The following is a 22313-nucleotide window of genomic DNA, read 5'->3' on the forward strand; positions in this document are numbered from 1 at the left end:
CCCACAGCAGTTTTAGTTTTCCAAATGAACCATCCAGGCCAAAAAGGGTTGGGGACCCCTGATCTATAGCACAGTATTCTACGCTTATTGAATGAAGATACTTTGTTGATTCTCTGAACTTCCTGTATGACTGCTCCTTATATTCATTTATTTGTACCCACAGAATTGTGCCCAATACTATAATTACTAGGCTTTTTACATAATGACTTCTTATTGGTCAAATGCAGCAGTTACACTGTATATTAAAGCGCTGTGAGCCAAGAAGCAGAAACTCTGTGCATATAAATAAAACAATGAAGTTGGTAGTTGCATCAAAACAAAGGAAGTCCACAACAAAGCTAACCATTTAAATATAATATAATGCTGCAAATTATAGATGTTTCAGTAAACTGGCATCCAAGAGCAAATAAACATTAATACTCTGTTTTAACTACCTGTGGGTGGGGAAAGTTTTGGAGAAGGATACAAGTTCCCCAAAATGTTGTAAGTCTCAGTTTCCAGCATCTGCTCAGTCTTTGGGGCTCAGCACCACACTGCTATTTTACCCTATTTTGCTGTTGTGTTTATTTCTAGGAAGCTTTGAGCACACTTTTTTTTTTTGGGGGGGGGATGTTAATTTTCTACATGTGAGAATCTATGCAGGGAGGTAATTGCAGCCCGCCTCTATTACAGTATAGGGGCAGATGACAACATTGAAGGATACTGTTTTGCCCTGCAAAAATGACAGAAACTAAAACCAGATATTTGATATGGTATGTCCAAATGCAACACATGGTATGTGAATTTGCAAGCATCTAAAAATGTCTAGAGTTCCCTTTGTTCACAACAGTTTAAATATTGTATGAATTTCAGTTAGTACATAATCAGCTTAAGAACATAACAGCTATTCAAGAAACCCATTTCTGAGAACAATGGCTCTCTTAGCCTCTATCATTTATTCCCTCTGTGTTAGTTGTGGGAGAAGCTGCTCCATATATATGGATATCTGCAAATACTTCTTCAGAACAGCCTATTGTATGCCAAGCTTTTTTCTTCTACACTTAGAACAGGAACCCAACAGCACCTCTTCAGTACATACAAGTCAGTCAGTGGGACTGGCAGAAAAAACCCCACACAATTTATTCTTACATAGATTCTTCTCTCTCTCTCTCTCTCTCTCTCTCTCTCTCACACACACACACACACACACACAAACAGAAACAAAAGCAGTGAAAAGCTGTATAGAGGGTAGGCTCACTCACCACAAATGCAAGCCACTGAGCAAATTCAGCTTTATATTAAATTGGCTCTGAACAGCAGCAGGCACAACACAAAGGAGAGGATATTCAGTAAAGATGATGACCGAGAAGCCAGGATCCAGTTACTGAACTCTTTGAAAAGACAGGCTTTATTTCTACATGGTGAGCAGCTCCTTTGTCCATGAATTTTTGTATTATAAAATCCACACCAATAACTTGACACACAGCAACAATTGCTGCCTGCGTTACTGCTGACGGCCCTCTGCAGACAGGACATGTGGGAACAAAAGAAGAGATCAGGCAGCAACCGAGGAAAAGGACACAGTGAGAGAAACATCTGTTGGTTTCACTAGAAATGTCATATGGCCTGTATCAGATACAGAATACTGAGAGCCTGCCTTAACTCATTTAGAGCAAACACAAACCCCATCTTTTATTTAGAAATTTAAAAAATCAGTTCTTTCCTCAACTCACGCTGACCATATGACGTCATGGTGTCTGAAAGTATGCGAAGTAGCTGTCAGAAATGAGAAATGCTGCTCAGAACCAAGACTGTGGTATCTAAAAATACTTTTCTCTATAAAGGCAGACTCATTCTGTTGGCTCCACTTTGGCAAACAAGTATGGGATTGACTGGCCAGACCCAGCCAGGAAGCAACTCTTTCCACAGTTGCAAATTCTTTAAGAGGTCAAGAGAACAGTTCAGAGCAGAAAGTGTTACCAAACTTGGGCAGAATTTGAAACATCCAAGATTTTCCCCATTTGCTAAAATGAAGAAATAAAGCCACCATTTTCATGTGACAATGTATATTCCAAACTAGTCCACTCTTTAGGGAGTAACAACAAGAATTTTGAGTTCTTGTCCTTTGCGAAGAAGGAAGGTCTTCCAAAGGGAGAAGCATATATACTCAGAGTTCAAAATTAGCATGGCACCAGGCGCATTTCGCACCTAAATATTCTCCATTTGCGAGCCCCTCTGGGTGCCATTTTTTGCGCCTGGCTGACACTCAAGAATTGCTAAAATGTATGTGCTTTGATGCGGGTGGTGCTGTGGTCTAAACCACAAAGCCTAGGGCTTGCCAATCAGAAGGTCGGCGGTTCGAATCCCCGCGACAGGGTGAGCTCCCGTTGCTCAGTCCCTGCTCCTGTCAACCTAGCAGTTTGAAAGCATGTCAAAGTGCAAGTAGATAAATAGGTACCGCTCCGACGGGAAGGTAAACGGCGTTTCCATGCGCTGCTCTGGTTTGCCAGAAGCGGCTTAGTCATACTGGCCACATGACCCAGAAGCTGTACGCTGGCTCCCTCGGCCAGTAAAGTGAGATGAGCGCCGCAACCCCAGAGTCATCCACAACCAGACCTAACATTCAGGGGTCCCTTTACCTTTACCTTTTTATGTCTTTGAAGCCTCAAAGTATATGTCAAGGACAGATAGTATGTTAAGGAGTTTAACAATAAAGAGTAGAGTGTTTTGAAAATTGAAGTATGGTACCAATATTTTTATTGTAAACATCAAATTAAAAAAGTATTAACAATTTTTAAAAAAACACACATATTAACAATGAATCACTTTTGTGAATTGCATATTAGTTCATGCGCATCAAAATAATAAATAAAAACTGTTGCCGACTAAATGGCGATTAGACATTATGTTTTGGCACCCACAACCCAGATCCCAGGAGCCATTTGGTTCCTAGCTTTTCTATCCCAGTTTATAACACTGTATCTGCTGTCCCACCACCCAATAATGTCCATCTTTGTGTTTGCAATGAGCTCTTCTCTCCCACCCACCACCTTGCCTTTCATCTACTATGCCAGAAACTGTGAGCTTTACTGCAGTTGTGGCAAGTGCATTTAGCCTCTTTACAAGCTTTTTAACTTGTTGGATTGATTGATGGCACACAGGGCCAATCAGTTTGCAGTTCATTACCAACATTCCTTGGGGGCCCTTAAAGTATGCTAAGGGCCCATAAATTTTTGAGATTGGCTTCACAGGCTCTCTTGTTACTACTAACTATAATACCCTTCTCTATCCTTTTTTTAAACCACTCATACAAACCTTCAGTACAGACTGGAAGCTTATCATCTGCGTCAGCAGCACAATTAGATGCCATGCAGTTATTCAGAATAAGCTAGAGAGATGACTCAAGAAAAACAAAGCTATTTTTCCTCTTTCAAATCACTGTGGTTCCTATAGAAATTCAGAAATCTAGCAGCTGTGCAGTAGAGTTCAATGATTTGAGTTTGCAGTGTTGTGCATCCAAATTTGGAACACCAGACCACCCCTGAAGCCTGCACTTTAAACAGCTGCATTTTAAAAAATGGACCCATTACTAAATACAGCTTGCTTGGGAAAAGCAACCTCTTTCTTACTAATGTAGACCTGCAGCAAACACATTAAAAAAGTAGTTAATCTCTTTTTGCCATTTTGCAATGGGCTGGACCCAGGCTAAATTAGGTGAACTTACGTTAGGTGGGAATCAATCAATGTCAGCAGCAGCAAGTGAGCTATGACCCAAGACAGAGGTTGCTTTTCCCCAAAAAATAAATAAATAAATAAATAAATAAATAAATAAATAAAATCATTGGACAAATGCTCTATGGGGGCTAAGATATGGGGAACTCATGTCAAATCTGGAATAGAGGTCCTACAAAACAAATTTATGAGGCAGATTTTGGGGTTTCCGTGTGGGACACTGGCAGCCACCTCAGAGCCGAGTTGGGCCTTTCCTCGCTAGCAGCCAGAATTGATCTAGCCTATCTGAGATATTGGTGCAGGCTAAATGCCTTTGAAGATCATACTCTTACTAAGCTCTGCTGGTTAGAGCAACTACGGACAGGGGCTGGGCACAATAGTGCAAAGATAAGTTTAGGGCTTATAATCTCCAAATGGAGAATTACTTAGCCCACATGACCTTAGAAATTGGATTTTTGATCAGGATGCCAACCAAGACAGAGCATCCATCTTTGCTGCATGCTACTCTACTTGGTTCCCCCGAATTAAGACCAATCACTCAAGGCCACATTACCTTGAGACTCTGACCTTCCCACAAGTATGCAGGGTCTTTGTAGAACTAAGATTTGAACACATGCCCTTGGCATATTTAGAGGGGAGATACCAGGGAATTCCCCATATGGATCGCAAATGGATACAATCAGGTAGAAGACATCACACACTACCTGCTGACTTGTTCCCCTGTATACAACGCCCAGAGGAAAATTTATATCACCAATTCTTAATTGGCTTCCAGGTTGATCCATACAGGAAGTGACAGCTGAACACCTAGCAGATAAACATCTATATATTACATACCAGGTTGTCAAATTTGCGCTGGCAGCCAAGAAGCTCTGTTCCAGCTATGTGAATGCATTCCCATCTTAAGTCTTAATGTTGTAAATTCCTTTTATGTTGTAAACTGCTACAGGTTATGTACATATTTTAGATTAAAGTTTCATTTAATTCTCTGTCATCCATTGTAAAGGCCTTTGGTTATATACAATAAAAGTTGATTGATAGTGCCAGTATCAGATTCTTTGGGATTCTCCAAATCTTGATTCACCTGCTATTGGCATGCCTTTTAAACAATTTACTCTTCTGCAAATGGCCCATACAAAACTAAAGACACTGGGCAACCAGGTCTAAAACCAGAAGTCCACCACTAGTCTCATACACGTGCATCTGCACCAATAGTTTAAAGTGAACCAGTCTCTTCCAGACCTAGAAATGGCACTGTCTTTGATAGTATCAGTGTATGAACTATCCAATGAAGTGCCTTCAACATTACATTCTAAAATAAACAGTGGGTTGGGAACTAAGCAAGAGTGTAACTTCTTTCTGAATATACTATTAATTGAAGCAGAAATGAATACTAAGGGCCAAAGAGAAAGGGACTAATGCTATAAACCCAACAATCTCCATGAATCTTCAGATTGTTACTGACAGTAGTAGCCTTTATGTTCTAGAAGACAACAGAGGCATTCATTCCTTACAGTCACATCCACCCAATGGCCAGACTTTTAAGAGAACAGTACACATAAACCAAGCACCCTCAGGAAAATAATACTTGTGCTTTTGAGAAGGCCGACTTGAAATCACTCAGTTAACTGATGTCTAGGAAAAAGTAGCACAGCAACATGAATATGGAATGCCTTGTTACTTGAGCCAGACAACAAAGCTGGCAAGGAAGTATTGTGCCCTGTACCCAGAGACATATAGATTTTCCACTTTGGAAGGAAGAAGGGAGAATAGGGAATCTATCACAAAGATCATTGCTAGTCAAGGAAGCACCAAGTGGATAAGGCCAAGGCAGTCTCAAGTGTCCACTGAGCTGTAATAAAATACCAGCAGATCATGATCACCACTCATGTTTCTTATAAGACATTTCTGCTTTCTGCAAACCCTGACATGATAAGGGCACTGCTTTGAAGGAATTGTCCAAAAACATCATCATGGTGCAGCTGGACATCATGCCCTTAGGTTAAAAACATGATGTATTAGCAACAGGATGCTGAAGAGCATAGGGCTGTACAGGTAGCTGTGGAAGAGAAAACCTGGCAACTGACAGCTTGCAAATCAAAAGGGACAACAATCAACAAATTTCAGTCACACCAATTTGAGTTTTCAGTTCCGCAAAACAATACAAGATTATGTTAGAACACCTCTACATACACATGCAAGGCAGAGGGGGCTAACAAAGGTTACTCTATAGCAGCTGCACCAAGAGAGAGACAGCAACAGAAATCAGAGGTGGTCTGTAGCACAGCGCACATATGCCCCTGGGATTATTATCTACCTTCTAATCAGCTCACCAGATCTACCTTTGCCTCCTATCTCTTCATATTTTGAGGGCCCATGGAAAACCATGGAGGGCCATTGACTCAACCTTTCAGAACAGTTTCATGCCTTTCCCCTCTAGAAAGCAGGGAGATAGCCTAGCCCAAATCACATAACTATCAGGATTCTGCATATTTCTTCAAGGGAAAAAGCAAATCCATTATACTTACTATGAAAGGTATTTCTGGATCCTGTAAAAACTGTTGCCAGAATTGGGATTTAGGATAGGCACCACCAAGCAGTCAGTAGGTAACATTGCAAGCTTGCAAAAAATAAAGAATTCAAACAGGAAGTTGCTGTTTTAGCTCCTCCCCTCCCCTTCCTTCTTCAGTTTTTAAATAACAAGCCAGAAAGCAAGAAGATTTGGTACCAGTATAGCATGGAAGACAGCTTTAACAGAAAGGTTGCCTTTAAAATTCACTGAGACTCTGGTAGGAAAGGTAGAGAAGTATGATGGAGGAACAATTGGGGGAAGGGGGAGACAAGTGATGAGGTGCAATGGAATAAACAGCTGCTGACAGCCTGGGTGGGCTCTGGCGGCAGCTTTTATGGGATTCAGAAAAACCTTTCACAGAAACAAATGTGGTGAGATTGGGATGTACAAAAGCCTACAGACCCATGAAGGGAGGGACAAACAGTGAATGGAAGAAGATGTTGCAACACCCTCCTTCCAAAGGCAGCTGAAGCTGAAGCCAAAGTGTCAGTTTTGTAATGCTAAAGGAATATGGAAGATGTTGACGATGTGACCACTTTGCAAAACTCTTGTATGTAGATGGGCATTTAGGGAGAAGGCCGCAAGGGTGCTGCTGTCCTAGTCGAGTAGGTGGAGGCAGGTTAAGAGAAACGCAAGCCAACAAAATGCATTGTTTCTGCCATCCAGCTAGAGTAGTGAATTCGACTCTTTTCCTCATCAGGAGAGGATGAAAGGAGCTGAAGAGAAAGCTGGTCTGTTGTATGGACCGTGTACGATGAATGTATACCTTCACTTCTCAACGAACATCAAGGGAGTGCCCTGCCTTTTCTGACAGATGCACCAGAAAATGGCAGAATGATGGAAGAATCAGGTCTTGTTGGCAGTGGAATTGTGAAAGTACCTTTGGAAGGAATTACTATCTCTCTCTGTGGAAAACACAACGATGTCTCTCAACTGACAATGCATTTGGTTCTGAAATGCCTCTGGTGGAGGTAGTGGCTATGAGGCACAGGACTTTAAAGGATAGTAGGAGGGACCAACTTGAGTAGCTCAAAAGGAGGACATTATAGAGATGATAAGATAGTATGCAGATTCCAGGTGGGGAATTTATGTCGCACAGACAGGGAGAGAAGTGCTACTCCTTGAAGGAACGGGAGGAACGAGTGAGCTGACATAGGACGATTTGGGTCTTTAGAGAGGATAGATGAAAAGTGTTGAGGTCCAACAACACTGTAACTCTTCAACAGTTTACCAACAGACTTTACCTCCAATGACGCCCTCTTCCATTGTCTCCTGAGACAGACAAATGCCAACTAAGGTTGTGGGCCTGGCTTGAATGCAGCATTTTAATCCTTTAAATATAAACAAAAGAGTCTATTTGTCCCTCCTTCTGCAGTGGTTTTAAAAAATGATTCAGCAACACAAGACAAACTGCCAAAAGTTCAAATTTTAAGATATTTCAGAGAAGGAGAAATCAAGCTCAACAGTGCTGAATTGTTACAGTTTGCTACACAAAACAGTTAAATCAAATTAACCAACAGAGTTGGCCAGAGATCAAAACTAACCCAAGATTTAAATGCTGAGTCAACTATCACAAACAAGAAGTGGAAATGTTGAATGCAAAAACTCAATTCAAGCAAAAATGAAACTACTGTTATGTTTAAGACCCTGTTGTTACATATACAGTTTTTATGAATTAGACTCCTGGCTTACACACCTCAGTCAAACTCAGCTTTTCAAGGACAGCAGGCCTCCTAAATCACAAACAAAGAAGAAAATTGGGCCTAAACATGATACAACTGAATCTAGAAGTCTACACTTAATGTAAAACACTGAATGGCCAGAAACTCCAAATATGGGAACTACACAGATATTTGGGTGTGTGTGAGAGAGGTTATTAACATAATTCCTGCAAATTTGGGGATTTGTTTGGGGCTAGGATAGAACAGGATGGGACACTTTTACAGAATGCTTCTAAGAGTATCATTTGAAATCCCTAAACAAGTTACACAAGTCTGCAGAGCAGTGTTAGAAACTCAGATATATAAGCTAATTGCCAAGTGGCACCTTAAACCTAGGTTACAGTTGCCACAACGGAATTTCTAGGCACACAACAGAGGTGGGGGGTTTTTTTTGCAATGGAATTCATTATTATTTTCATTTCTACACTTCTTTATATTTAAAGGAAAAAATTCTCAAAGCAGTTTACAGCACATTAAAACGTCAAATAAAACAATCCAGAATAAGACAAATTCAATCTTCATGGAAAATATTTCAGATCCTTCTCTAAGTGACATTTTGCTTTCCTCACATTTAGTTACCTACTTAATTTATATAGCTGCCCCATAACAGAAGTACTCTAGGAAGCCAGTGTGGTGTAGTGGTTAGTGTGTTGCATTAGGACCTGGGAAATCATGGTTCAAATTCCCACTCAGTCATGAAGCTCATTGGGTGAGCTTGGGCCAGTAACAGCCTCTTAGTCTACCTCACAAGGTCATTGTAGGGATTAACTGGGGGTGGGGGGGGGAGGCAAACTCCTTGAAGAAAAAGGTGGGATATAAATACAACAAATAAGCTTTCTGCATACTGGCTTTAAAAAGCTGGGGGGGCAGTCAGATGGAGATGTCAATTGTCAACCTGGTATCCAGAGATCTCCACGTGGTCACAACTGGACTCACACCAGTTGCAAAATGTGCCTGGCACTTGGGGAATTTCTAACACTGCTACAGAGTGAGAAGGTCCTAGTTTCTGATCAATGGAACCCATACTCTTGTTTTCTTTTCCCCCTGCCCCCTTTTTAATCCCCTGACCTACGCGTTTGCAGAAATTTATCAGCAATACGCTTATTTTTCAGTTTGGATTCTCAAGCTTCTAACTGAACTGAAAGCATGGCTCACAGCCTATATTCTGCACTCAGCCTTCTCCTATTCTACTGCCTGGCATCTACTGCAAAATTATGGAACAGTGCATGAAAGGTAAACTGGAAAAATTCCAGTCGCCTGAAATTCTTATGCTGCCTCTTAGAATTGTGAAATTTTTATTCCTACACAGTGATAACGTCTAAAAGAAAATGATGACTGAAGTCTACAGAGTCAGTTTTCACTGCCCTTGTGTTACAGCTACAAAATTAAGGTTTTCCCAGAAAGCATCCCTCAACCCAGGTTTGTACAGAGCTTGCTTTAGAGATATCCAACGTAGCCAATTGCAGCAACGCTGAATTTTAAGGGCACTGTCCTTATTAGCAACATGTTTCTGAAACCTGCATTCCAAACATTGTAGAAGAGTTACACAAACATTAACTGCAGAAATACACACAATCTCGTTTTCAGTGGATCCCAACTGATAATCCTTTTAAAAACATTATCAGGAACCTGAAGATAAATAACTATGACTATACTATGTCTTTACACATATCTGATAAGTAATGGCCCTATAAATTATAGACACAACACTGATAGCTCTTTTTGCTGATGAAAAAGCAGAAACAGTCTCACTAGGCACAGCCTACTTAGAACTAAACTACCATAAATGCTGCATGAGAAAATGTGCACTATCACCTGCTCCTCAGAATGCTGATTTGGCAGAATGCAATTAGAATGTTTTACACCTATCAGCAAGGAAAAGGTTGAACAGCCTCCCATTCAAAGTATCCTCCCACAAATTTCCAAATGGATGCTTGTTCTTCAACATGTCTCTATAACTCCAGAAAGTGGGGATGGGGGATTGAGTAATTTAAAGCAGAAAACAACAGGTATGGAAAGGGTTTCTTTCTTTCTCTCTCACCCACACCATTTCTCCATTCCCAATTGCCCATTCTTTACATTAATTAAACAAACACACTCCAAAAACAAAAGTAATGTTGCAAGGAGGGAGGGGCTTTATTTTACCTAATTTGGGGCTATATTTTTATCAAACTGATAGCCTGTGCAATACAAAACCATTTCAATGCTCAGAAGCCACTTCAAAAACCGCAAATACTGAGGCTTAAAAGCACACTATTTAAAAGCAGCCCATATGAAAACACTGCCTTGCATTGAAAGCAGCCCTGGCCATTTCTTATCCACAGCCTGCATCAGCACTTCTATCTTAAAGCATCTTATAGTGCCAAGAAAAACAAAAGGCCTATACATTTAAGAAGAGTAACAGATTTTGCCCTAAAATAAAGTCTGTCTTTTTCTAATTTAAGCAGATGTGGTTACAGAAGACTGACAAATAACACACTACTGAATGTGACTACAGAATGTGTAAGAGCGTCATCTGAAAGATCATATATAGTCTCTTCCTCCCCCCCAAAAAAATTCAGACTATTATTTCTACCTGAAGAATTCAGGCTTTTATGCCATAGGATTTCTGGTGAAGAAGTCTTCCTCCCCACATGTCTCTGCCTATTGTATCTTATTTAAGCCTACCTCATAATTATATACAGAAAAGCCAAGTGAAAGAACAGTTTCCAATTATAAAAGCATACAGTAATATTGAGAAGCTTACACTGAAACACCTGGATTCAAGGACATTAATTTACTAGTAGCGGCATGCTGCATAATTCCCAGTTGACATCTGAAAAGATAATTCATTGCTATACCTAGAATACTCTTAGTTTCTGTGATCAGGAACAATGACTTCTCTTAGTATAGGCCATGGGTAGGCAAACTAAGGCCCAGGGGCCGGATCCGGCCCAATCGCCTTCTAAATTCGGCCCATGGACGGTCCAGGAATCAGCATGTTTTTACATGAGTAGAATGTGTCCTTTTATTTAAAATGCATCTCTGGGTTATTTGTGGGGCATAGGAATTTGTTCTTTTTTCTGCCCCCCCCCACAAAAAATATATATAGTCCAGCCCCCCCACAAGGTCTGAGGGACAGTGGACCGGCCCCTTGCTGAAAAAGTTTGCTGACCCCTGGTATAGGCATTTGTTAATCACCACCCAAGTTGATGATCTGAGGTGAAGGCTGTAAAATGTAGTCTACAATTAATCAATATTAAATGCAATGGTCTTCTGTGATTAGCAACAGAGTAACAAACAGGAGCTAGTGAGGTGTCAACCGAGGACAAGATGAAAATAAATGTGAGTTAACATGCTCTTTTTAGCATTGCTCTTAAGTTCCCACCTCCTCACCATAAGCTAGCTTTGTTGGCTGAACCATATTAGGAAACCTTTCCAGGGTACACAAGCTCACTTACAAACATAGCACAGGAAGAGGCACTCTGACCAAATTATTCAGGAACAAGTAACCAAATGCACATACTGAAATACCATTAGACACTCGGGAAACAAACACAAATTATTGCTGCTTAACTCCCTCCAATCTTTGCTCTTGCATTTATTATATTGTGAACTAACAGAAGCAGTTTTAAATATAATCTACATCAGCCTTTCACGTTGTGCTTCATTTAAAATAAAATTATTGCACGACTATTTCACAAAGACAGGAGTGAATTTTAGCTGAAGCAATGTGTTGGATCTCAAATACAATGAGTAACAGCAAATCTTGATAATAAAAATATTAGCAGATGGGAAATTAGCCTGCTCCTCTGCTTCCAAACTGCTCATTCACCTGCAGTCACATCCATATTCCACCAATATGACCAAAGATTACATTTGTGTGTCAAGCAGCTCATTACATTGCATTAGCACTGGGATAACATGCGCACATTAATCCCTACATCCACCTTTGTACTTCAAGCCACTGCGCTCCTTTTGGTTTCCATTAGCTCAACAACTTACATAACTTCACAAGAAAACTGAGTACTCATCTGTCTACTGAAGTTGTGAGCAGTGCTCCCTGTAATGCCCAAGACAAATTCATCATCCCTTACACCCCACAAGAAAGCTTGGAAAACAGAGCCCAGATCCCCTCCGTAATTCAGATAATGAGAAAATAACTTACTCCATATCTGCTATGGTAAACTCTGAAAGGTACACATAGCATATAGAATATGCTTGCTAATAATACTCAAAATTTGAAACAGCTATCAGAAAAAGCAATGCTTAAAGGGAATCTCAGACTTCCTTTGAAATATCACCTCTCGCTGCTCAAGTTTATCTTCTTTCTTCATTTTAAGCAGGATTCATGCATCTGGAACCCCATGTAGGGGAGAAAATGCTTGGGGTGCCATGTGAAGCCAAGAAACAGCAAGTAGGAAGAGGATTATGTACCTCCTTCCCTGCCACTTTGCTTTCTTCTGAAGCTGCTTTTCAGAATCACAGCTCTGTTTTATGCATCTGTGTAGTTAGCCCCCAAGAGATTTGCTTTAGGGAACTAACTTGAAAACCAAAACCTTGTAATTAAGATTTTCCTCATTACACTTTTTGCCTGTAGGTTTCTCTGTCCTCATTGATTTTTGTCATTCAAGCACAGCAGGAACTTCTAAATCCCTTCTGTGGCGTCCACTGTCCAAAGAACTATCTTGAATGTGCCAAAAGAACTAAGGCTAGTGAAAGATAACAAATAAATCTGAACAGCCACATTGCTGTTCTTTATGGCTAGGAAAAAGAAAGGAGGAAGTTGCCTTTGTTTTGTTCTATCACCTTACACACATTCTTCATGGTTACATGCTGCAGCATGCTAGAGGCACCAAAGTTTCAGAATTATGTGTCCAGTTTGTCTTTATATATTGTAATCATATGCACTGAGCTGTGCTTCAGTATTCCAGGCAAAAGCCCCATGGATCTTCAGTAGCCAGTTGCATAATTATTTTAGGTCTCCTGTACAATTTCCCTGTTCCCAAGATCCAGTGCAGTGCCAGAAGTGCAAGACTGAATGTTGCAAACACAGGTTCAAAATTCCGATTCAGCCATCAAGCTTCCTGATTTTTCTAATGCTAGCTTAGTTTTAGATAATGGTATTTAGGATCAGACATCCAAGACACATACAATATCTGTAAGTATACATTTAGTTACTAAGAAAAAAAAGTTGCACCACCCTGATTAATAAGTTTTGAAAAGAGGATTTTCTATATATTAAAATAGCTTTCAGCCTGTGTGCCATTCATCAGTTTAAAAAGCAGTACAGGCAGAGAGTTAAACAAGAGAATTTTCATGCTTGAGTATTTGTAGAAACCGATTTTGCTTCCTCTTGTGCTTCATTAGCTACTGAAGCATTACAATAAAGCTAAAACAACAGAAACATTGAAGTCACTTAAGACTGCCAAGAAAGAATACCACTACATTCCACTCTGGGTGTGTGAAGCAGATTTAAAGGAAGGTTGGGTTGTTTCCAAGACTGCTAATTCCTTGCAGGTATTTACGTGACAGGAGACAAAACGATCCTTTCTTCAGTGAAGATGGATCTCAATATGTACATCTGATTTTAGAGTATATCTGCCTCCTACTCCAATCTTCCATTTTTGTGAACCTTTAAGGTCCCATTGTGATATTAATGTAGGTATTGCAATTGACACCCTTCCATTGTTCAGTTTTGTCCCTCATCCCTAGCTCTGTTGGTGAATGTTGAACTGACTCAATTCAAATAAGGAAAGAGAAGCACTCCTCTGCCCCTTTCCAGTAAAAGCAGGGCAAGTACCACAAAAAATTCAATAAAATTTGACATGAGGAATTACAAGTAATACTTGGTAAAAATATCATGACATTACAGAAAAACATTTTTTATTATCTTTCTTAGGTTATACTTGAGCTATGTTTGTTCTGTGAAAATTTCCTGTTTGCAAACTTCACCACAGAACAAGTTTCCTGTTTGCACTCTCTCTTTGTGCTGCAATCAATGTTGAAAGTTAAATGCCGTCCTTCTATTTTTTGATATGAATTCACTTCAGGAAGAATTAGACATTCAGTATAGTTTCTAAGTTGGAACTGTAGTCACTATGGCTATATTCCATTTGATTTGTGCACAGATCTTCATCAATAATTTAAAAAAACTCAATGTAGTAACAGTTACATTTTCCTTCCTCTCTCCGAAAACTGACATTAACAAAATACATAGTCAGGTGGCAAGAATCTTGATATCAAATTAAATGTTATAGACTTCAAAAGGGCAGTGTTCTCCATAGTCACTGCCAAATAATCACACCCATGTTTACCACTTCTTTGAAACTTTCCCCTAACACAGTGAAATCACCTTAAAATAGTAATTTATGCAAATCATTAAACCACTGCAGCAGAAGCATTGTGACCTCCACCAGTGCCCCCACCCCCTGCAAATGTCAGTCCTCATCTCAGTATGGAGAACATTCAAGCGAAAGAGTTAATGCTGATACTTAAATGTTAGGCACCTGGGATTTTTTCAGCCCTGGATCTAATGAATTAACAAAGCAGAGTATTGACACTCATAAATGTTCTGATATCATTATACTACTAGAAAACAAGGGATATTCAAGGAAACTGGAAAGTGCACAAAAGCATAACCAACACTCCTTACTTCAACTTTCTCATGTCTAATCTAACTCATGACAATCCCTGACCTGCTAACAAATTAGGAAACATTTTGTCACTTTTTTTGTATGCTCCCCTGGTAGTAAAGCAGATGTCAAATTAGTCTTGACAGAGTAGCTTAAGTAAAGGGGGCTAATTTTTTAGTCTGATCAGATTTGCATGCGGGCCATTCTTAACCTTTGCTGGGGTTTATACATGTTTAAAACTCTTCCTTTAATTGCTTCACTAGAAGCACTTGGAAAAGGTAATGGAAAGAAAACATTTTTTTCTTCTGCAGTTTACTTAATACTGTCTAGATTAGAAGCCAAAGCCTTGAGCAATTTTAACATCAAAGTCATTGGGTAGCTAGAACAGCAACAGCACAGGGAAGCAGCTGCAGTGATTCATGCTCTGGTAACCTCTTCTTTGTATTACTGAAACACACAATACATGGGGGAGTCTTTGAAAACCTTGCAGAAATTTCAGTTGATCCAAAATAAGATGGTCAACTAGGACTGGACCTCATGACCATAATACACCAGTACTTGCTTGCTTCCCTCCATCCCGCTCTTTCTTTCTTTTGCACTACTTCAAGTATTGTTCTGGGCCCAACTCAAAGTTCCAATATTAAGCTTTTAAAGCCCTAAAAGGTTGCAGACATGTTATCTGAACAATAGTCTCCTTTCACATAACACCTGCCACATTAAGGACATCAAGGACCTTTTTCAGGTGTTCCACCAAACGAGATCCAGCAGGCAGCTACCGACTGAAGTTTTTATTGGTTGTTTGCTATGATTAGATTTAGTGTTTATATTGTGCCTGGGTCACTTTTGAATGGAAAGCCCCTTATTAATAGTAATAGTATCAATAATAAGACTTTTCAGTGGTGGCACCCTAGCTGTACAATGTCTTCTTAGAGAGGCTCCCCTGACACCCACACTTAGGATTGATTAGGACAAATTTGAAAAAGACTTACTGGTAATTGTCAAAATATATCTATAACTGTTTGTTCCAAAGTATTATTGTCCTAATTGTGTTACTGTTCATTGTCCATTGTTCTTTTTATGCTTTGGAGTGCACAAAAAGTAATTTTCATATTTGTGGGTCTTTATGCTGACTGTGCCCAAAACATAAGGACTTTTATTGCATATTATACTGTATCTTTGAATTGTTTTTATTATGCATGTTGTGTTTTTATCTTGTATTTTTATGCTGTGAACCACCCTGAGATCTATGGATGAAGGTCAGTATACAAATTTAATAAATTCTACTACTAATAATACTACTAACCCAGCCACAAGCCTGACCATATTATTTTAGTTCTCTATTTGCTTTACCCATTAAAGTAATTTTATTATCATTTGTTGGACACCGCCTGGGGTGATACTAAAGGAAGGGTGATTCATAAACAACAACAACAACAACAACAACAACAACGGCACACATGCAGTAGAGTTTAGCTTACCTGACAACAAATGTATTTCTGAGCCTTAACCACAAACTGAAAATTAAACCAAACTTAGCCCTGACAACTCAGTTATTTATGAGGGGGGAAACTGGTTTTCATAACTTTCAACTGCCAATCAAAAACCACTGTACTATGCAAAGGATTCTGGAACATGTTCTTGGGTACCATTCATAAGAGGCATACACCAGCCCTGTTGGGCTTCACTCTTGCCCCCCCCCCCCCGAACATAATGTGACTCAGGACACACCCAACACTCTCCTTCAACTACTGTGGTACCTTTGGATGCGAACGGGAACCGTTCTGGAGCCCTGTTCGAATCCTGAAGCGAACGCAACCCGCGTCTGCATGGGTCGCGATTCACCGCTTCCGCGCATGATGTCATTTTGAGCGTCTGCGCATGCACGAGCATCGAAACCTGGAAGTAACGGGTTCCATTACTTCCAGGTCGCCACAGAGTGCAACCTGGAAACGCTCAACCCGAAGTATGACTGTTCTCACTGTTTGTGAAGAGAAGGAATGCTAGGTAGCGATCTTCTAAGTTTCTTTGCTCTTTCTGATTTCTCACTGAAAACCCCTCATAAGATTCTAAGCATCAAAGTTCCCCAGAAGACATTGTAAATAAAACATATGCAATGACATAGATTTTCCTCCTTGCAGACAGGCACACAGACTAAGCAGGCTCCAGCTTTTGCTACAGAGGCCACTTATGGAGCTGCTGCTTTGCACTTGCTGCTGCTACCTGCAAGAGAGAGAAAACTGCCCAGTTACCTATATGGCACTGTGGGCATGTAGTTTAATCCAATGCATGTTTGATTTTGTAAGTCAATCAAATTACATTCACTGAGTCAGAGGGCTCCTCCGGATGTTATCTTTGTAGAGTGGGAGCAAGAACACTGCAGTTCAAGTCTAGACTTCTTATATTATGCAAGTGGCATGGGAAGAAGCTGCACAGTTTGCAGCAGTTCCCATGTAGTGAAGCCAGCTAAGAGGGTGCCCCAAGTATGACTGCAAAGTACGCTCTCTTTTGTTCCTGCAAGCACAAGTCCTAGCCAATAATTCAGATAACGCTAAATACAAATATCCATGTTATTTTACACAAACTTGTATAAACAAAGCCAAACCATTAGTTAACAAAAAAGGGAAAATATACTCTGTTTTTAAGGTAAAGGTAAGAAGAATTTAAGAAATTTCAGTTGCTACCATCTCTTGAATTTCACGTGCAGGCATAGCTTGAAAGGGAACTAATGTTTTTATATGTTGTGAAGAAGTACAGGGGTGGGTGGGGGGTGGATGTGCCATTGTAGCCCTAGTTGCCAGGTATAAGTTATCCACACATTGTCCATAAATCCACATAAATTGGCTTCAATGTTTAGCATTCAAAAAAGAACATCACTCACAACACTGTTTTGTCTTTCTCTGGTGGGGACAGTACCCTGTCTGAAAAATTTCTTAGGCCTATGCAAGCAATTCCGTTTCTCTCTTGCCGTAGTTCTGGGACAGGCAAGTACATTTTATTACAGAAGGAGACACAGTGGCATCCTCCTCCTGCTTCCGCACCCAAGCATCAGGCTTTAGATACTATAGTTCCAAGACTATTTCAACAACCCTGAGCAGAGTTTAGAAAACTTGTATTAGGAAAACAACATTCTCTTTTGTTAAAAACACTTCTTCACTTTCCTTAAGAAAATCACTTTATTTAAAAAAAGAAAGAAAGAAAAACCCTGAATATCTACCATGATAGAAGAGAGCCTGCCAAGTGAAGCCTTGCTACACAATAGCATTTACAGGAACATAAAGAAAGCACAATAAAATAAATTGACAGTACTTGAGATACAAACAACTTCAAGCATCATCAAGACATTTCAACATCTTCACTTCCTTCCCAGTTCAGACAAATGTATGACACAAGGTTACAATAAATTGTGATGACATTCAAAAACTTCAAAAAAAACCCCCACATTTCCTAAGAACTGAAGCTTGCCAAACTAGTGTCTCTTAAATTACTCCTCAGCAGGGACCCACAAATTCGTCTACCACACTTGCTGATGAGACCATCAGCTGGTGTCTTCCTCTGAACCTGTCAGATGGGGCAGTGATTCTTCCTGTGGATGCACTATACTTTCAGGACACCAGAGTGCCTCAGAAATGCAGCCGAATTCAGGGAAGATCTTCACTCCACTCTCTAGCTCCAAGGTGGAGAAGGCAGCTATGGTTGAAGGGAAGACTGATCCCTTCCCTACTTCTACACTGAGCTGGGGAAAGGAGCAGGAGGTTATGATTGTACAACACACAAAAAGAATCCTAGCAGTTTCAAAAAGTTTTTGGTCAGCTAAGGCTTGCAAATTTGGGGATCCAAATGTGTGGAGCTCTGCTCATCAAACACTATCACATTTTAAATTACCGTGTACTGTAAGTTGAGTATAGCCATTCAGGAAGAATCTAAAGACCAACATATCTCAACCATTTTTGCTTTTTTCAGCCCCTGGACTTTTGATACTAGAGTGGTGACTCTTGCTTACAGGCCTAGAATCAAAATGTTATTTCAAATAACAAATAGGTATAGGTATACTGATACTGAAAAGTGAGATTTAGTAAACAAAAAAGCTATGTACTAAATAGATTCAATTGTTTGTGTTATCTGTATAGTAGCAGAGCTTACAAAATTCTACAAAGCCAATGGGGGGCAGATCTGACATGGACAGGTGTACATTCACACACATGTACCCAAAAAGTGAATGTCAACTCTATGATGGAATTCTTCAGCATAAGACAACAATTAAAAACTGAGAATCTCATCAATCCTCCACCCTTTAATATAAGGATTTTTTTTTGAAGTATATCCAAATATTGAACAAAAGTTAAACCAGACAGAGGCCTTGTATAAAAATTCAGCTCCTCAGCACTAATATACTGATATTCAGGTGGAAACCACCACTTAGAATGAAATAGTCAATAGAAAGTGTCAGTGTACCACTCAAGCTGATCTTGCATATACATTTTATAGGAAAGGAGAACTAATACATGAGAAGACCGTTTGTCAGCAGAAGGCTGTGCTGGTTTTTTCTACTTTAAGTTTATTATAGAACACATCCTAGCAGCTAACATTAGGATCAAACAGGATCAGCACACCAGCCACGATTATATACGATTAGCAATTCTTACGTAAAGTTTCGTGGAAGAGGAGCACATTACTGGAAAGCAAAGCATTCACTCTCTCTTAAATCCAATAATGGACTTTTATTCTTATTCATAGGCACAACTGTTTTCTCATTACACCTCAAAACTTATTTCAAAACAGAGATAAGCATATGAATGCAATATTTCATCTTCTAAAGCCCAAAAGGCTTTTGTAAAATAGCACAACTTTCTAAAGAGATACAGAATTTTATTATTTTTTTTAAAGAGAGTCTTCTTTCTTCCCCTATTCCTCTTTTTTAAAAGAGTGAGGTAGTTACTTACAGCCACACAACTTTCCCCAGGAAATTCAGCATTCGTAGAGCAGCACCCAAAGTACAGATTCAGACACAAAGAAACTAGACATTACCAGAGCCTAAGAGTCATTTCACCACCCACACCACCCGCTAAAAGGAGGTTTCAGAGACATGGCATAAATAAAGATTGTGTTCCGTTATGTCATCAAGCCCCAGAATTCTCTTTAGTAGCTGCCCCCAATGCAGACACAGGACAGGCACATGTGCATTTGAGAATCCATGTTCCCCACTGGTCTTCAACTAGTGGTTTGGGACATGGCCTGGACTAAGACAGGTTAGCACAGCAGTGCAATGATTACAGGAACAGAAGGTAAAATAATAATAATACGTTCGCTGAATGTTTGTGTGGCTTAAAAGAGGGTCACAGATCACCAAAAACTGCTGCATCTAACTAGCCCATCCTCCAGCAACTTTGAGCGTTCTGGCATCTCCACCACAGCTTTGTCCTGACAAGTTTCCCAGGCGATGATGGGGTTTCTTCCCAGGATTTCTCCCCCCACCGTCACCCTTGGGAATCTAATCCTCTGAAGGAATTTTTTTCGGGGTGGGGGAGAGAGACGAAGAGAGTGGCTGTCAGTCTCCATCCACAGATGCTCCCGCAGAAAAAAAGGGCTCAAGCATCTTCGCCCTCCACCCTTTTGCCCCAAATCCACCCAAACCGTCGCCGTCTGTACTCGGCGGCTCTTTTATTATTTTCCAGAAGCCGTCCCCCACCCCACCCACCCCCCGGGCTCCGCAGAGCAGGTGTGCGTGTCTGGGAAGGGGAAAGCCCAGGAACTCTTGACAGCCCCCCCCCCATGCCTGCCTGCCTGCCTGCCTGCCTTCCGCGCTTGGCTAACAAAGAACCAAAGGAGGTGGGGAGGGGTGGAGAGAAGGACGCGCCTTCAGCCCCACCGCCAGCCCCCTCCACACCCCCCACACTTTCCTCGCCCGCCCTGCCCTCCCCACCCCCTTTCCCGGCAGCGGCTCGCTCACCCAGCCGCGGCTGGTTCCGGAAAGAAGGCGGCCCCTTCTTCTTCTTCTTCTCCTGCTACCTCCTCCTCCTCCTCTTCGCTCCAAGGCACTGAGAGGCTGGGCTGCTGCCGCCGCAAGGCCCGCGTGCCCTTGTCTGCCTGGCCCTGGTTACGGCAGGGGAGGGACCCGTCTCCTCTTGGCGCAGGGCTCGGCCAATGCAACATTCGCGGCCGCCAGGGGAAATAAACAAGCTGCGAGGGGGTTTAAATAGACAGAAATGCCAAGGCTAAAGTAGCTCCGGGGTAACGTCGCGAGGGCGGCGGCGAAGGCGAGGGCACTTTCCCTGCTCCCCCCTTCTTCCTCTCGTCTCCTCAGTCCGACCCTTCTTCTTCTTCGCTCCGACTCCGCCGAGTCCCGCTTCCTCCTTCGCCGCCGCCGCCGCCGCCACAAGCAACAGCCGCTCTCAGTCGTTGCTCCGCCTGCGCTCTAGCGCGAGCTCGCCTCACGCGCCGGGCCTGGCGAGTGGGAGGGGAGGGAGGCGGGGGAACGAGGGCGGCCTGCCCTCCCTCGGCGAGGGCTTAAAGGGGCAGAGGCAGAGCAGCTGCTCCTGCCGCCTGCAGGGTTGAAGTTAGAACCCGCGGGAGGGAAAGGATTGATCCGGGCGAGGCTCCCCAGGCCGGAGGAATACAAGGAAGGGGAGGAGCCTCGTCGGCCGGCCTTAACAACGCGGGAGATCAGCCAGCGCCTTCCCGCACGTGGACTGCCGCCTCCCCGCTCTCCTGGCGCGGCCTCGGCGGCTGTGGGAAGAGGAGGAAGAGCAGCTCCCTCCTCCGGGGCGGGGAATATGGGAGGAAGAGAAACAGGCAGGAGGAAGCGGGCAGGCTCCGTTCTCTTCCCATGCGCGAGGTTGCCCACTTTGCGCCCTGTGGCTTTCGGGTATTTTCGTCTCTTCTCATATTGTGCCTTAACTCTGAGCGCAGCCCGGGTACTGGACTTCTCTCTCTCTCCCCCCGCCCCCCGCCCTCGTTTTATTTATTTCTCCTCTTCAGCGTTAAATGGGCCAGGTTGTCAGAGGAGACAAGCTTCCGAATGCAAAATGTTATATACGCTAGAGAACAAGTTGGCAGTTGCGGTTTCTGTCGCCAGCCCCACCCTTTCCACAATATTGCCCTATCCTTTCTGTCCTCTCCATTTTCTCTTTTCAAGACAAAATAAAAAAATTCCTTCCAGTAGCACCTAAGGTGCTACTGGAAGGAATTTTTTTATTTTGTCTTGACTATGGCAGACCAACAGGGCTACCTATCTGTAACATTTTCTCTTTTGCCACTTGGTATTCGTCCCTTTTATCGGATCAACCTGCATATCCATTCCACACCCATTTCCCCCCATTCTTTGCTCAAAACCCATCCTCACCCAGTGCCTGACTGGACTTAAGCTGTAGAAAGCCAAATCTCTGGTTAAATTATTTCCCCGCTTTATCAAATGAAAATTCCGAGTCTTGCAGCCCCTCCCCTATCTAAATAAACACTTTTTAGCATCCAGAAACACACTTTTGTGAGAGAAACCGCCAACACTAATAATTCCTGCTTTTGTCACTAATTTCCCAAAGAGGTGCAGCAAGAGGCCCTCTGAGGCGCTTTTCATACAGCATAGTTTTTAATGAGCTAAGAATGACAGTGTAAAAAAGAAACGATTCCAAAGAAATGGAAAATAACAGCAAGGAAAAACAAATACATAGACAGCACAAAGGAAACATGTGATACCACATG

The 22313-nt window shown here is 41.6% G+C and overlaps 1 protein-coding gene across 3 annotated transcripts in view; it reads right to left on the minus strand.

Annotated features, from left to right (window-relative positions):
• SUSD6 (sushi domain containing 6) overlaps positions 1 to 21293 on the minus strand; it is a 57174-nt gene extending 35881 nt beyond the window's left edge. Inside the window, exon 1 of one of the 3 annotated variants that reach the window (XM_079990364.1) lies at positions 20566 to 21293. The gene's annotated coding sequence lies outside the window, so the exon portion shown is untranslated. Of the gene's footprint in view, positions 1 to 1241; positions 1452 to 20565 lie in introns of those variants that run through there. The other 2 variants (XM_079990362.1, XM_079990365.1) reach the window with 2 other exon arrangements.
• Positions 21294 to 22313: the final 1020 nt, after the last annotated feature.

Source organism: Podarcis cretensis, assembly GCF_951804945.1.
Source record: "Podarcis cretensis genome assembly, chromosome: 1".
NCBI classification, from domain to species: Eukaryota; Metazoa; Chordata; class Lepidosauria; order Squamata; family Lacertidae; genus Podarcis; species Podarcis cretensis.